At 38.6% G+C, this 15,137-nt stretch overlaps 1 long non-coding RNA gene across 1 annotated transcript in view; it reads right to left on the reverse strand.

The window, feature by feature from the left end:
- Window positions 1-127: 127 nt before the first annotated feature.
- LOC134739151 (uncharacterized) overlaps window positions 128-15,137 on the reverse strand; it is a 61,829-nt gene continuing 46,819 nt past the window's right edge. The window contains exon 3 of the long non-coding RNA XR_010125672.1: window positions 128-239. This is a non-coding gene — a long non-coding RNA (uncharacterized LOC134739151). The remainder of the gene's footprint in view (window positions 240-15,137) is intronic.

Raw genomic sequence — 15,137 nt, forward strand, 5'->3', positions numbered from 1 at the left:
GGTGAATTTCTTAACTTCCTTAGTCTTCCATTTCCTCAGTAAAATGTTACTACTTGCCTCATATGATGATGAGGTTTTCAGATATGACAAGTTCCTAAAATATAGTAAGGATTCAGGAGATTTTTATCAAGTCATTTCTTTTTTACTAGGTTTTTTTCTTGTCCAGGAAGAGTAATAGTGTTCTGAGGGTCAGTTCTCCAGCCAAGCTCCAAAATAGACCTCATGGCTTATAAGGCAACCTGAAAAAAATAAGCTGGTGCTCAATTCATGCTTTGGCTAAACCAAGTAAAGCCTAAATAGCCAACAGAAATAATGAAAAGCAAACAGGATGTTCAAGAGTCTTCGTTATAATCATATATGACATTTTTATTTCAAAATGCATTATTTAGGCTAGGCGCAGTGGCTCACGCATGTAATCTCAGCACTTTGGGAGGCTGAGGCAGGGGGATCACTTGAGGTCAGGAGTTCGAGACCAGCCTTACCAACAGAGTAAAACCCCATCTCTACTAAAAGTACAAAAATTAGCCAGGCACGGTAGTGGTAGGCGCCTTTAATCCCAGCTACTTGGGAGGCTGAGGCAGGAGAATTACTTGAACCCAGGAGGCAGAGGTTGCAGTGAGCCGAGACCACACCACTGCACTCCAGCCTGGGCGGGTGACAGAGTGATACTCCATCTCAAATAAATAAAACAAAATAAAATAAAATAAAATAAAATGCATAATTCTAAACCTAACAGTAATTAAACATAAAAGAATTGTTAGTACTGTTGGAGGATATAAATAATAAATTTTAAAAAGAGGTAAATGGCTATTAAACAGAGCAATTAAATGTTTGAGAATTAGGAAACAGAGGCAACTATAAAAACAGGCTCCAAAATATTTATATTGAAATGGTTAATATCGAAAATAATGGATTTCTTATAACATAATATCCAAATGAGGAATTATAAGAAAATATCCAAAGCAGGAATTCAGATATCTAACCACCTAAAATATCTTGTTGTACCAAAAAGGACCAGTTTTCCCTCAATTCATAGTCACATTTAGCAGTTATTTGTACATTTTTAATGTTTAATATATTTTTAATTAAAAATAATATATTAATGTGTTGTTTGATCAGTATTTACTGAGCATTTAACTACCAGCAATTACCGTTCTGGCTCCGTACAAGGACAAAACTGCATGGATCATGGTTTTTGCCCTCAAGCAAAGACATACACTATAATATGATTTTAATTAACTGTATAAAAAGCTGTGTGATCATACAGCCATGCAAGACACAGCATATATCAAGAGTATAAAAACTGAGAAAGAAGAGACATCTGGAAAGATCAAGGTAAAAAGACTTGAACCATGTTGCTATTCAAAAGTGTAAAGACCTTTCTGCGGTTTTTCTGATCTACCCTAGCAAAAATAATAGATTACATGTATTGATTTCTGCCTAGTACATGGAACAGGCACTGTGTCAAATTCTTTAAATATCTTACTATTGTTTACAATAACCCTGTATGGTAGGCACTTTTAAAATCCCATTTTCTAGATAAGGGATTAAGAGACTGACTTGAGCTCATTCAGCTACCAAGTGGCAGAGCTAAGTCCTGAACTTAGGCAGGCTATCCCAAGAAAAAGCACTTCATCATGCACTGTACTGCTTCATAAGCATCCAAGCATACTGCACATTTGGTCCAACGTGAACCTGTCTCAAATAAACTGAAGATGACACTTGCTGTTTGTGTTCTTTGTAGTCTTACTTCATATCCTGCTGCAACATGAGCTCATGGTCTTTATTTACAAGTTGCCCCCAAAGCTTCTAGACTCCTTTATTTCAAGGACTGAGTCTTACGTTTGTATCTGCATCTGTTCTAATACATATTTTAGCATGTGATAAATTTCAATGTAGTTCTTTCTATATGCCGAGCCCTGAGAATAACTGGTGAATCTGTGAATTTCTGCCATTTCTGCTTATTATTGAACTCAATCTCATGAGTGAAGTATCTGTAGCCACCAGTCTTATTCTGGTTAACTTAATTAAGACATTTAAAACATACATATTGAACTCAAACTACGTACATGGCATTGATTTAGATTCTGTGATGGACACAAGAAGTTTAAGACACAGTCCCTGTTCTCAACAAGTGTATACTTCAGCTGCATAAAATATAAAACAAATATGTAAAAGGTAAATAATTCAAGAGTTCTATTTCTACACAAGAGAATAAAATCAAGCTCATCACCGGGTGTTACATGATGATGAATTTGTTAGGATATTATAGAAAAAAAGAGGTTCTGTAGTAAAAAAATAATTTGGAGATTCTAGATTACATATATTCAAGTAGTTTTCTTTAATGCACAATTTCTCATCGCCTTTATTATGGCAATGTACATTGCAATCTTGCAAGAGCATTTCATTCTTTGTAATGTATTCCATATTTGTTTTAAAAAATGTTATGGTCTGAATGTCTGTGTTCCCCCTAAAATTCATATGTTGAAATTATAACCCCCAAAGTGATGGTATTAGGAGGTAGGGCCTTTGGGGAGGTGATTAGGGCTTGAGGCCTCTGATAATGGACTAATGCCCTTACAAAACAGGCCAAGGGAGCTCATTTGCCACTCCCATCATGTGAGGACACAAGACAAAGGGGTTTCTATGAACCAGGAGACAGCCCCTTGCCAAATACCAAATCTGCTGGCACCTTAATCTTGGACTTCCCAGCCTCCAGAACTGTAAGAAATACATTCCTCTTGCTTATAAGATCCCCAGTCTAAGGCATATTGTTACAGCATCCCCAATAGACTAAGACACAAAGGAACACTGGTTTTACAAGATTTCATTGCTTCTGTGGAAAAAAAGTTGTCCACTATGGAAAAACTTTTAAAGAACTAGTCAGGAAGTATCATTAAATAAATAACATGCATGCAACAGCCTTTATATTCCAAATTCATGGGCCACATTTCCCATGGCAGCCTTGCACAAGAGTTGAGACATAGTCTCACAATTCCCACCAATGCACTCCACTAGTCACTCCCTATGAATTCAATATATGTGAAGAAACATTTTTGCCATCTTTGGAATGAGCAAATCAGTTGTATAAGTTTAAGGAGGAAGAAACTACTGTGATCTGAAATGAACCAGCTGCAAGGAGGAGGTAAATGTTGAACTGAGCTTGGAAATATGAACAAGAAATTCCTTCATTAATTCTTAAACTTCAACCTTTTTTTTTTTTAACCTGGATGAAATTATTTGCTTACTCAGGCTTTCCTCAAGTTAGGTATTCAGGAGAAAGGAAGGTTAGGGAACAAAAACGGAAATAGATACACAGCCAAATATAATTAGGTTGGAGAGAATTACTAAATATAGTAATTCATACATCAAAGAACTTGTGAGAACTTCAGAATAAGCACCTTTGGCGTGACCTGAGTTTCTCTAGGCAGGCCTCCCCAGCAGTTGTGTATGGGTAGAATAATATTAATGGTCACATCTCATATTTCCTGCCTCTTTTTCTCACCTCCATAGCAGACATAAATCAGTTTCATGCAAAACAAGCCTCTGCAGCCATGCCCAATTATCTCTAGAGGTCCTGAAAGGGTATCTCAAAGTTTTCACCAACTATCTTATGTTCAGCCTGTGGCCTAATTCGCTATAGTCAAACACTGAGAGAAGTCAGGGAAAGTACTTATGTTCACGCCAATAGTCTTGTTTTTTGCTACTTCTCAAACTGCAAACACTTGAGATGCCTATATGTCATGGCCTCCACTGTAACTCTCTTGGAGCTAAAGTCCCTCTGCGTCACAAGAATAAGTTGCAAGAAGAATGACCCTGATGTGATTTGGCTGTGTCCCCACCCAAATCTCATCTTGAATTGTAGCTCCCTTAATTCCCACGTGTCATGGGAGGACCCAGTGGGAGGTAATTGAATCAAGGGGGTGAGTCTTTCCCATGCTGTTCTCATGATAGTGAATAAGTCTCACAAGATCTGATGGTTTTATAAGGGGAGTTCCCCTGCACATGCACTTTGCCTGCTGCCATGTAAGATGTGACTTTGCTCCTCTTTCACCTTCTGCCATGATTGAGAGGCCTCTTGAGCCATGTGGAACTGTGAGCCAATTAAACCTCTTTCCTTATATATTACCCAGTCTCATGTATGTCTTTGTTAGCAGCATGAGAACAGACTCATACAGTCCCTCTCCCTACTTTGTGTCAACATGGCTGGACATGGTGGCTCATACCTGTAATCCCAACAATTTAGGAAGCCAAGGCAGGAAGATTGCTTTAGGCCAGAAGTTCATGACTAGCCTAGGCAACACAGAGAGACCTGGTATCTATAAAAATTTAAAAACTAGTTGATCATGGTGGTGCACACCTGTATTCCCAGCTACTCAGGAGGCTGAGACAGGAGGATCGCTTGAGACCAGGAGTTCAAGGCTGCAGTGAACTATGATCATACCATTGCACTCCAGCCTGGGCAACAGAACGAGACCCTGTCTCTCTTAAAAAAAAACAAAACAAAAAAAAACACGATTGTCTCTGCTTTTTGCTCCTCACGTTCCAAAGTCACCAATGAAAATATTTCCTTCAGTCTCTGTTTGAAGAACCTTGCTGGAAGTCAATTCCCCAGGGGTCTCTCACATTTCTGCACATCTTGTGAGCAGAGGCACTGGCTAACTTTGTTCTGCATTATTGTTTTAGTGATGTTTGTATGGCCAACAGCCCTGGAAAATAGAGTGTCTTTCTGTGAAACAGAGGGAAGATTTGTGCAGGCTTCACCTAGCCCTTTCGCATCTCCCTCTGGGAACTGGAGAAAGTGGAGTCAATTCAAACATGCCGACTACTATGCCATGAATAATAAAGCCCTTTGTCTCTGATCCAGGAGTCTCATGTCTTCTGCCAGCATCCACAAAACTGTGGCGAGCTAACTTGTTAGGATGTTTCACAGTTATTGACACACCTTTCATTACAGGATTCAGACAGAAGTTCATGACAAGAACCACTGACTATGACAGACACTGTTGTCCTTGGCTACTCTTCCTGGGTATTCCCCAACTAGTCTGGGAAGAGTAGGGGTATTAGGGCCTGGCCATTTCTGCTTGTTAGTGAGCTCAATCTCATGGACAATCTTTGCTCCAAAGCCCCCTGTTGGATTTTCTGAGACTTTGTCTAATCTGTAGGCATTTCCTGCCCAATACAATTCCTCTGCCTTTTATATTTCATAGGCGTTATCTCTAATAAACTGCTTGTACTCCCAACTCTGTCTCAATGTATTCTTCCCATAGAACCCAACTGACATGCCTAGTCTCCAGCTATAGACTCCAACTGACACGCCTATCTCCAGCTATAGACTCCAAAACAAAACTTTCTTCCTTCTCTGAGAGCACCCCATTTGAATAAATTCATATACATTAACACCTTATATGCATACTCAGTTTCTCCCAACATGACCAGACATGTTATTATAAATCCCAGTTTAGGCCCAAGTTGGAAATTCCATTGAATAAAAAATGCACAATGTACCTTTGTGTACTAAAAATGATTACGTTAGGATACATTAAGTTCATGAAACCCTTGTTTAAGATAAAGGATTAACATGTATAGTGCATTTATGTAAGATTAGAAAACTCTTAAATTAGATGTTTATAGTATATTAATATGTGCTATATTTTAAGTCTAAGATGTCATTAACTGCAAGCACGCTGTTAAGTATTTATTAAAAAAGAAAAGCATCACCAACTAATATATGACATAATACTAAGATGCCACCTATTATAAGACAAATTTCAATTTCAGGGATATGAAAATGTGCAAAAACATGCATTTTAGAGTTAATGACATGCAGTATTAGATGACATGGGAGTTTTCCTGGACTCAGATTATTTGCACATTTCTAAAACCTAAGCACACATTATTAAAGAAAGAATCTCCAACTCCTGAATTATTTTGCTTACCATGTGGCAATTCATAATTAAATAGATAATATTTAATTTAAATTAATAACCAAGTGTTGGACAGCAATCAAGTAAATTTGTTAAAAAGCTTCAAGCTTACTAAGCATATAAAAGTAGGCTTACACTGTGAAAATGGGATGTAATTGAATAATATTAATACAACAGCAGGGTTTTTTTTAAAAAAATTCAATAAAAATTAATCAGGCCAGGAGTGTTGACTTATACTGTAATCCCAGCACTTTGGGAGGCTGAGGCAGGAGGATTGCATTTAGGCCAGGAGGTCGAGACCAGCCAGGACAACATAATGAGACTCTTTCTCTATTAAAAAAAAAAAAAAGCCAGGTGTGGGGGCATGCACCTGTAGTCCTAGCTATTCAGAAGACTGAGGTGGGAGGATCACTTGAGCCCAGGAGTTCCAGACTGCAGGCTGCAGCGAGCCATGATCTCACACTGCACTCCAGCTTGGGTAACAAAGTGAGACGCTATTTCTAAAATAAATATTTTAAAAATAAATAAAAATTAATTAAATCTACCTTCTGACCCATAGATGTGCTTTTTCTAATATTGGAATTAGAATGGAATTAAGATATCATTAAGCCTCATCTCATCATTTTTCTGAAGATCACCATGAAGCACAGGCGGTGGGGTATATTTCCTTCCACGTAGTTAATGACAGAGCAGAACCAGAGCCTTCTGCTGATGAACCCAGGGCTCTCTCTGCTACCTCACCATACCAAACTCCAGGCCATCATACTTACACTAAACAAGACTTGAAGGCTGCTCAGAGAGAAAGTATCTCCCTCCCTTAGCACAGAGAAGAATGGTTACTTCATTGCCACAAGTCATGTGGAAGCAAACAAATAGTGTAGGCCTAGAACTAAGAAAGAGAGAGAGAGTGAGAGTGAGTGAGAGAGAGAGAGAGAGAGAAAATACCTTACTTTGATTTATTTCTTTTCTTCTTCTTAAACCATGACCCTGCTAGGAGATTATTGGTATCTGCCAGTTCTGAGAAAGAGGTGGATGGTTAGAGCTGGGGATTTATAGATTGAGTGTAGGAAGCAGGCTTCCTTTTCCCACAGCACACCTCCAGGAAGAACCAACTGTGATAGAGCTATTGTGAAGTTGGAGAGATGATGAAGAGTCAGAACCAACTTCAATCCACATCTTCCACCCCTGACACCTAGGGTTTGTGAGCACCTGGAAACAGAAAATTTGGCTATTCTGTAAGAATAGCAAACGAACTGGCTGGGCATGGTGGCTCACACCTGTAATCCCAGCACTTTGGGAGGCCAAGGCGGGCAGATCACTTGAGGTCAGAACTTCGAGACCAGCCTAGCCAACATCGTGAAACCCCGTCTTTATCAAAAATAGAAAAATTTGCCAGGCATGGTGATGCAAGCCTGTAATCCCAGCTACTCAGGAGGCTGAGGCAGGAGAATCACTTGAACCCAGGAGATGAAATTTACAGTAAGCCGAGATCACGCCACTGCACTCCAGCCTGGGTGAGGCGACAAAGTAAAGTGAGACTCTTGTCTAAAAAAAAAAAAAAAAAGAAACTAAAAAACTTTGGTGAAATCTTGTTTTATGTTCAAGACAAATAAAAAAGAAAATTTCAATGATGAAGACCTCAAAAACAAATGAGACAAAACCAAAAATAGACAAATGGGACTTAATTAAACTAAACCACTTCTGACAGTAAAAGAAATAATCAACAGTGAAGAGACAACCCACAGAATGGGAGAAAATATTTGCAGACTACACATTTGATAAAGGACTAATATATTCGAAATCTATAAGAAACTCAAATAACTCAACAACAACAAAATAACCCCATTAAAAAGTGGGCAAAGCACATGAACAGACATTCCTCAAAAGAAGATATACAAATGGCCAAAAAGCATATGAAAAAGTGCTCAACTACATTGATCAACAGAGAAATGCAAATCAAAACCACACTGAGATACCGTCTTACACCAGCACTTGTATCCCCTAAATCTATAAAAATTAAAATTAAATTAAAAAGTAATTTAAGTAATTAAGTAATGGCAAAAACCGCAATTACTTTTGCACCAACTTAATACTATTCACATTAGCAAAGATATGCAATCAATCAACCTAAGTGTCCATCAGTGGATGATTGAATAAAGAAAGCGTGGTTTTTATACACAATGAAATATTACTCAGCCATAAAAGAGAATAAACTTATGTCTTCTGCAGCAACGTGGATGGAACTGAAGGCCATCATCTTAAGTGAAGTAACTCAGAAAGTCAAATACTGCATGTTCTCACTTTTAAGTGGGAGCTAAATAATGTGTACACATGGGCATAGAGAGTGGAATAATAGACATTGGGGACAAGGAAGGGTGGGAGGGGGATAAGGGATGAGAAATTACTTAATGGGTACAATGTACACTCTTTGGGCAATGGCTACACAATATACTCAGGTAACACAATTGCACTTGTACCCCCTAAATCTAAAAAAAAAATTTTTAAAGAAAAGTTCAAGGTTGTATTTAAACATTTCTTCTTCTCTCTTTCTGTACTCAGTTTAGACTAGTCTGGCAGCATGAGCCACCTACTAGCCTCTCACTCCCTCTCCTCTGAACTGGGGTCAGTTGATCCCACAGGACAGTGGGGATGTCACCAAGAGACCCAGCTGGCAGCCGGCTTCTGGCTTTCCCTCCTTCTTCAAGCAATATTAACAATTTTAAAAGGAAATTTCCTCACATAGAAACTATACCTAGATTTTACAGGATCAAAATGACAATGGTTGAATTAAAAATAAAAAGAGACATTTAGAGAATAAACAGAAGGGGAAAAGACATGGTCACCAATAACACTTGTTTCTTCTTCCCATATTTTTAATTCCTCTATCTTGGACAGCAAAATGCTTGGTTGCTAAGTTCACCAATTCATAAAGAATGCTCTTGTTCTGACACAGCACCAAGTACACCATAGACATTGATTAAACATTTATTGAATGCTTATGATGGGCCAGTGCTGAACTATTTCTCAAATACATTTTCTCATTTAGTTTAATCCCCTCAAAAACTTTATGAAATACTATGATTCCCATATCACAGATAAGAGCATACAAAATTTTAGAAACTGACCGAAATGCCTCTATCTGGTAATTCTCATAACACCATTTTAAAAAAGCGGCTCAGTATGGTTTTCCCATGTTTGCAGTGAAAAGAAAAAAGAAAAGATGTACAGTCGCGTCAAAATTATAAACTCTGTACCTAAAATCAAAATTTCAAATTCATAGGCTTCTCACCAAATGTAGTTCACTCTAAATAGTATTTACTCGGGGCTACTCCAAAACCGCAGGCTAAATAATACCATCCAAATTTGCAATGATTACAAATTAGTCTATTTTGTTGAGTGTATGAAAAGGTGAGTAAATTATGCTATTATTCTGCTCCCAATTTCTACAATAATTGAAATGGTCAGAAGAATACAGTAGATCAGAGATCAAAATATCACCCTTATGATGGACGTAGCATAGAAGTGTGACAACCATAATCTTCCTAATACCCAATCTCAGAATTGGATTGAATCTCGAGGCTTCTCCCTGTGCCTCCTCCCCAAACCCCACTCCTGATCTTGAGGGGCAGAGTCTGCCCTTATTCAGCTGATGGCATGGAGTACAGAATGAAGAACAAAGAGTGCCCTTGGCAGGCAGGCAAATCCCAAAGACAAAGGAAAGGAGGAAGAAGCTGAGCTATGCACGCCCAGTTCCTCAGTCCAACCTCACAACCAGCAAAGGCATTCCCCTCCTCTGAGGGGGAGGAGAGAGGGCAGAAGTGATATGCTACTTCTTATCCCTCCTTGTGGAAACTCCAAGTCCCAAAAAGGAGGTATCACCATCCTACCCATCCACCCACCGACATATATCCTGTGCGACTAGACTGTGGTCTATTCCATCCTCTTCATTTGGGGCATGTTGGGCCTCAGGCACTTCACAACATGATTATTTTATTCCTAACAGTCAGTAGTGAATAAGACATAAAATGACATAGTTCTGCTGTGGGTAAACTCAAGGTTTTAAAAAGGAAAAACTTCATTGTCACTTGCATTATATATGTAAAATACACAAATACGTGTATAGATATGTAAATTCTATATCTAAAAAGGAAAAAAATGCCCAATGGTGACACAGCATTAAATGATTTAATAGCTAAGGATTTTATTTACATCTCAGAATAAAGGAATGCCAAAAGCTGATTCACTGCACCACAGTGATGACTCAGCAGGTAGGTAGGAAGAGGAAGGAGTAGGCCAAAAAAGGGGTGGGGGAGGTGAAGCAGGTTCTGCGTTTGATAACAACAGCCCCCCTTTTTAAATGTTTCTGAAAGAGGGGAGGGAAAAAGTCAAAATTAACAATAACTTTGTTGTCCCACAAAGCCTCTCCTTTCCTACCCACTCTAGGAAATTAGGAAAGTGCACACTGGAGGAGTCCCATTGAAAATGTCGGCTCTTCCACTGCTGTAGGCAGTTTAGGTCTAGCAGTTAACTTCTGAGATTTGGAATCCTCACTACCAAGTTCCATTTCTAAAGGCCATTAGAATTTCATAATAAAACACTGGATATAACATTTCTGTTATTCCTTAGTTCCTTAGCAATAAAATCAAGACATTTAATTTTGCAGATCTGACCCCTACACAACTCTTATAAAACATTTGCTATGCTCCCATCTGACCGCAAAAGATATCCAGCCCAGCCTCCAACATTAATCTCGGTCGCTTTGTATCAGAGGCACACACAGAATTCCCTCCCTGAGTTTATGTCATTTCTCTTGGTTCAAACTCCTCACTAGAAATGAAGCACAAAACAGTATATATTTATTGACAGCCTGGTGGCTCATAGCTTGCACCAAGCTAGTTTGTTTAGAAGAAAAACTAAATAGGGTCCTTGACTTCATGGTGTGTACAGCACAGAAGACCTTTTTGACTTTCACCTGTCCAGACCTCAGTTGTTTTCAAGGATTTCATTCCCAAGCCAATACATTCCATGGGGATCTCCCTCCTTTGTTCCTCAGATAATCAACTGCCTGCATTCTCAGCACTTCACATATTCTAAGTTCTTGAATTAAACCACCTAAATGCTCTAGCTCCTTCAAATCAAAAACACTCATAAAGGGAGCCTGAATAATGTTTGGTCCTCCTGCTCTTATTGTCAGGATTTTAACCTGGTTATATCTTACGGTGTCCATAAAGGGCTTTGAGGATTGGGATGGCGGAGGTCTGTGTATCTGTCCCCTGATGAACTTATGTGCAAATTTGTGTATGTATGCTAATATTCTGTATTAGTCCATTCTTGCACTGCTATAAAGAAACACCTGAGACTGTGTAATTTAAAAAGAAAAGAGGTTTAGTTGACTCACTGTGTCACAGGCTGTACAGGTAACATGGCTGGGGAGGCCTCAGGAAACTTTCAATCATGGCTGAGGGCAAAGGGGAAGTGGGCACGTCTTACATGGTGGGAGCAGAAGAAAGAAAGAGAGGGGAGAGGAGAGGTGCTACACACCTTTAAACAACCAGATCTTGTGAGAAATCACTATCTCAGGAACAAGGGGTAAATCCAGCTCCACGATCCAATCAGCTCCCAGTTCACCGCATGCCCCACCTCCAACATTGAGGATTACAATGCGACATGATATTTGGGTGGGGACACAAATTCAAACCATATCAGTGCTGTTTTCTGAAAAAGCATGCAAAACTTTCATCGGATTCTCAAAGGAATGCTGGAACCCAGATCTTCTGCTTTACTAAGGTTTAAGCAATTATATCACTTTCTCAATCATTTCAATGAGCCTGGATATCCATTTGACTTCAGCTCTACTTTCTAACAACAAAGAATGTGATTTCCAGCAATATGTTCTTATTTTTAAATGTCATTTAAAAATGTAAATGTAAAGTTCAATGGAAGTTACAACAGAAATTTTTGCCTATCTTAATATGTAAATTGCCCAAGGGCTCAGACCAGTTTCGTTTCATTTTACACTACATGGTGGAGGAGAAACTTCGGCACCTAAATAGAATGAGCAGTAATTAAGTCTCACAAGTTACAGTGAGAATTGTAGCCATTAGTGCCAAACACTGAAGATGAAAATTATTGAAATATGTATTTAATACAACTGTCTTGTCGCTGTACTTTTTTTTTTGAGACAAAGTTTTGTTTTGTTGCCCAGGATGGAGTGCAGTGGTACAATTTTGGCTCACTGCACCCTCTGCCTCCCAGGTTCAAGCGATTCTTATGCCCCAGCCTACTGAGTAGCTGGTATTACAGGCACGTGCCACCATGGCCGGCTAATTTTTGGATTTTTAGTAGAGACAGGGTCTCACCATATTGGCCAGGCTGATCTTGAACTCCTGACCTTAAGGGATCCACCTGTCTTGGCCTCCTAATCATTCTACTTTTTTGTTATTCAATACTTACATTACTTTAAGACTACAAGAAAGAGACTCAAACTTCCAGAAAGAGATGTACCCACCTCCCCCCAAAAAATAAAATTCTCAATCTTACAGTTAAACATTCCTAAACACCTTTTGTATTCTAGTTGGCTTTTGGCATAATAGAAACAGGAGCCTTCAATAAATATTTAAAACAATGAATAAATATTTTCTCCTCAGATTATCGTAGTTATAGTTACAAAAACCTAGGTAGAGAAGGAAGAAAAAAAAACCCACTTCATTTTATGATTGCCTTTTGGGCATTTTCCATTTTGTGTGTAATCATAGTGCACAAGCAGAAGGAATACATTTGGGAAGTTAAATAAGATCTTTGTAATCCAAACCCATGCAGGAAAAAGGATGCCTGTAGCTTTAAACAGAGAAAGGAAATGATTCCAAAATCAAACTGCCGAAGAAAAGACACTGCCAAAACTGTGCATAATAAGACGTTTACAGTTCTTAAATAAGAGGTATAATACACAATTTAAAATTAGATATAATAAACATTTTCATCTTAATTGTGACCCCCTTCAATGTCAACATATGGCTTTACTGCTGTTCTCATTGTATAGATGGAATGAAATGGAAAAATAATACACCCAAGATAGAGAGGACACTAATAACAGAAAGCAAAATACAGTCAAGGGATAAATACACATTCACTTTACAGAGATATGGGTGCAAATTCCATTAGAAACATAAAATGCCATCATAATACATGTCTCTCAAGGTGAGCACTATTAGGAAAAGCCAGTGCAATGTTTCACTTTATCACCTTTAAAATGTCGGAATAAGAAAGAAGATAGCTCCTTGGATTTTGTACTCCAAAGTACTACAAAGCATCAGGACAACTAAAAAGCCAAACAGGAAAACAGAGTTTTTCTTAAAATTAAGGCTATACTAACATAGTAACATACCCAGAGACGACACCACTGCAAACTACACAGTATAATAATTAGAAATGGGAAGACTAACATTCTCCAATTTTTATACTTTATGATTTCTGGATTTGTTCACACTTAAATCCCCATTTCCAATGTGATCACTATTTATTCTCTAGCTTTTAATTTTTGGTTTCCTAAATGAAGAACAATACGATTCAGGAACAAGACAGCAAGTTGACACTGTGCTGCACCTGTCACATAATGGTTTCCAAAAAAGATCTGCTAAATGATATAAATTCAGTGAAACAAAGGTGTTTAAATAGACTAACTCACTGAATTTATTCACCAGTTCCATTAAAGGAAAGAGGTGAATGGTTAAGTGAAAACAAATCTCTTTCAGTTTCCCTTCATTTTTCCAGACATTTATTTTTATGGCTGCATCAATTGTGCACATCGAGACTTATAAAGCACTATAAGAAGAGTGTCAATCATAAGCTAAAGGGAGCAGAGGTTTCAAGGTGGTATTTGAGAAGGGAAACCAAGAGGTGAAGTTGAGAATTACAGAAACCAGGCAACCTCATATAATAAATTACCAGGGAGAGCCAAGCGTAACAGAAAGAACTGGAGGAAGATGACAGGGAAGAGAGATCAAATAAAATACTAATGTGCCCCAAGGGTTATGGAACTAAATGGTGAAGGGTATGTTTAGATAAGCCAGAGAGAGTTCATTGTAAATTTAGAGTTCACAGTATAAGACGACAGAAATAAAGAGATAAGTGCCTGAGTATCTAAATTGATGACAAATGCATTCTCGGGCAATCCCACAGAGGTGTGGAGAATACACTGATACCCGATGGTTCTCTAGAGGTCTGAAAGACTTAATATGTTGCACAGGGAATACATATGCTATGTACTTTAGTCACCTGTAGGACCAGAGCCATCAACACCACCCCTGTCACCATCATTACTGGGCTCTCTCTCTCCATTCCATAGCCGTTTCCAGGTATGTAATTACCTCCATCTCTCTCAATTTACTGCCACTTAACTGCTTCAAGTCTGTGGGGAGCAATTATTAATCCTATCCCAAAATTGCTAAATGATCCCCCAGGAACTGAGAAAAGATATTCCCATTCTGAGTCAGTGTATCTCCTTGCTGTCCATAGAAATAGGCTCAGGAGAGACCCAATCAACATCTTGACAATCATCCACAGGTGCATTCATTCATCCTTTCATTCAGTGAATAAAGATTTTTTGAGCACTAACTAAATGTTAGGCTTTGGGTCATTGAGGATATAGAGTTAAAAAGCAAGTCTCTGGTGGTGCACACCTGCAGTCCCAGCTACTTGGGAGGCTGAGGCAGAAGGATGGCTTGAGACCAGGAATTTGAGTCCAGGCAAGGCAACATGCCGAGTCTCGTCTCTAAAAAAAAAAAAAAAAAAAAACCCAAGTCTCTCCTCTCAAGGAACTCGGAATCTAGAGGGGAGATAGGCTCACCAACAATAACAATACAACATAGGTATCATTGCTAGATGGAGACCCATACCGTTGGCCGGAACCCGAAGAGCGGAAGTCAGCTTATTTCCCGTTATTCATTCACTTTCTGACTGTTCTCATAACTTCGCCCAAATCAATAGGCTTACCTCCTCCCGGTGCAACTTTTCACCACCTGGCAAACCCCAGATAGGCCAAGGCTCCCTTTATTGACATTACGAAGGAAGTAGTTAGAAACCCAGACAGGTTTATGTTTGTATCAGCCTATTAGATTTATTTGTTTTATAAAAATAGTAAGCATACATTCATATTTTAAGTTGAAAACTTTAATTTTTTTAATTCCAATTATTGTATTACTATGTCTACCA

This window comes from Pongo pygmaeus, chromosome 2 (genome assembly GCF_028885625.2).
Source record: "Pongo pygmaeus isolate AG05252 chromosome 2, NHGRI_mPonPyg2-v2.0_pri, whole genome shotgun sequence".
Taxonomy (NCBI): domain Eukaryota; kingdom Metazoa; phylum Chordata; class Mammalia; order Primates; family Hominidae; genus Pongo; species Pongo pygmaeus.